The sequence below is a fragment of the Glycine max genome, chromosome 14 (genome assembly GCF_000004515.6).
Source record: "Glycine max cultivar Williams 82 chromosome 14, Glycine_max_v4.0, whole genome shotgun sequence".
Taxonomy (NCBI): domain Eukaryota; kingdom Viridiplantae; phylum Streptophyta; class Magnoliopsida; order Fabales; family Fabaceae; genus Glycine; species Glycine max.
This window is the reverse complement of record NC_038250.2, coordinates 43,151,779-43,154,855: the sequence shown is the minus strand read 5'-3', so window position 1 is coordinate 43,154,855 and position 3,077 is coordinate 43,151,779.

Below are 3,077 nucleotides of genomic sequence, written 5' to 3'. Positions count from 1 at the left end.
CACACACATCATTAATGTGTTGGACATAATTTTAAAAAGAAATGCAGAACATGGGCTCTTAAGCATAGTTGCAAGGGTCCAAATCATAGTTTTTTTGATTTTGTACTTGTATTTTGAGGTGCTAGTCGATGGAACTGGTGCACGAAATAATTTTTTTTTGGATTCTTTGATGTTCAAACTATAGAAAAAATGAGTCACAAACATCATTAATGTGTTGGACATAATTTTAAAAAAATGCAGAACAGGGGCTCTTAAGCATACTTGCAAGGGTCCAAATCATAGTTTTTTTGATTTTGTACTTGTATTTTGAGGTGTTAGTCGATGGAACTGGTGCACGAAATATTTTTTTTGGATTCTTTGACGTTCAAACAATAGAAAAAATGAGGCACACACATCATTAATGTGTTGGACATAATTTTAAAGAAATGCAGAACATGGGCTCTTAAGCATAGTTGCAAGGGTCCAAATCATAGATTTTTGATTTTGTACTTGTATTTTGAGGTGTTAGTCGATGGAACTGGTGCACGAAATATTTTTTTTTGGATTCTTTGACGTTCAAATTATAGAAAAAATGAGTCACAAACATCATTAATGTGTTGGACATAATTTTAAAAAAATGCAGAACATGTGCTCTTAAGCATAGTTGCAAGGGTCCAAATCATAGTTTTTTGATTTTGTACTTGTATTTTGAGGTGTTAGTCGATGGAACTGGTGCACGAAATATTTTTTTTTTGGATTCTTTGACATTCAAACTATAGAAAAAATGAGTCACAAACATCATTAATGTGTTGGAAATAATTTTAAAGAAATGCAGAACATGGGCTCTTAAACATAGTTGCAAGGGTCCAAATCATAGTTTTTTTGATTTTGTACTTGTATTTTGAGGTACTAGTCGATGGAACTATCTTACCTAACCTTCCGATCTAACTATCTTACCTAACCTTCCAATCTAACACTCTCACCTAACCCTCCCATCTAACCCTCGTAACTAACTCTCCCACCTAACCTTCCAATCTAACTCTCCCATCTAACCTTCCAATCTAACACTCCCACCTAACCCTGCCATCTAACCCTCGTAACTATCTCTCCCAACCTAACCTTCCAATCTAACTCTCCCACCTAACATTACAATCTAACTCTGGTACTAAACTTTCTCAGCCTATATATGATATCACCATTTGACAACAACATATCACACACAACAATTTTCTCACAAAACAAAACTCGATTTGTAACTCTCACACCATTTCCACTCATATCCCATAAGCACCACCATGGCTCCACCTAAAGAAATTCCGACCCTCATTTACCACAGTGGTCACATTGTAGACGATCCAGTTCAAGGATCGACGTACCAATGTACGACCCCAATATTTTTTTACGCCAGTCGTTCTATTACGTTTACACAATTCATTCGAAAAGTTAACAATCGTCTTCCTACTCGAGCAACTGAACAAGTTGCTCAATTGTTATTTCGTGTCCCTATTTCAATTCATCTCGGTCAGACACGTTTTATTTCGGCTCAACTATTTGACAATAATGATCTTAGAGGCGCGATGGAAACAATTATCCAGAATCCACAATTGAATTCTGCCGAATTCTATGCTGTTACTGAGCTTATTTCTCAACCACAACCATCGTCTCCACAACCCTCATGTCCACAACTACAACTACCGCCTCCACAACAGTTACCGTACAACAACATAGACCTCAATAATCCAGTATCTTCATACAACAACCTTGAATCACAAGACCCCTTTGACATTTATACTTCATACATACAAATATTATCCGAGAATGATTCCTTTTTTCATGGTCAACAAACCTCCTTTGACCAACAAAACCATCCTTCATCCCCCTTTACGCCACCTTCACAACTACGACAAACACAAACATCAAACCGAGATGAACATCCCAGTGCTAACGAAGATCCCATTATACGATTTCATCATGAAAACATGGATGATTTTACTGAGGATGAGGATCAACAGTTCTTTGATCACATCAATAAGCAAAGCGATGACCAAACCGATGACGAGGGTGTTGGCAGACCAACGACACCTCCGTCACCTCCGTTGCAATATCAGTAACCTAGGTGTCCAGTAGACTTGAACTTTGACCACCTACCACACTATATTGATCGACCCCATTTTGTTCATCAGCAACACAATGTACAACCACCAGTCGGTGTACTCGAGGTTGGCATGACCTTCGATGACAAATCACAATGTATTCGAGCAATCAAAGAATACAATATCAGAAATCATTTTGATTGCAGAACAATTTACTCTGACCAAAGAAGGCTACACTTCGTCTGCAAGTTACATGAAAATGGTTGTACATGGAGCTTGGGCGCATGCAATTCAAAGAGGCATAACAAATGGATTATCAAGAGTATCAGAGGTCATCACACTTGTCTCGTGCCGATGCTTAGACAAGATCATCGCCAACTCGACAAACACATCATAGCACAGATCATCCAACCAATTGTCAAAACAAACCCAACTGTCTCCATCAAGACATTGATTGCAGAGATCAAAACGTTCATGAATTATACCCCATCCTACAAGAAGACATGGTTAGCAAAGCAAAAAGCATTGGAGATGATTCATGGAAATTGGGAAGAATCATATGCCAAACTGCCAAAACTTTTCGGAGTTTTGTAATCTTGTGTTCCCGGGACTGTGGTCGCTGCTCAAACAGAATCCTTGTATGAGGGGGGAGAAATAGTACCGGGCAAAAGATTGTTTACACGTGTCTTTTGGTCATTTGGTCCATGCATTAATGGTTTTGCATATTGCAAACCCATTGTACAAGTAGATGGTACATGGCTTTACGGAAAGTATACTGGCACACTGTTGATAGCTACCGCACAAGATGGAGCTAACCATATCTTCCCGATTGCCTATGCCATTGTAGAAGGGGAGACAACTTCAGCTTGGGGGTTTTTTCTAAAGAATTTGAGAAGACATGTTACTATGCAAATTAACATTTCTCTTATTTCAGACTGACACCCCTCAATTATAAGTGCCTACAACAACCCAAGTAACTTATGGGTCCAGGACACATCCCATTTC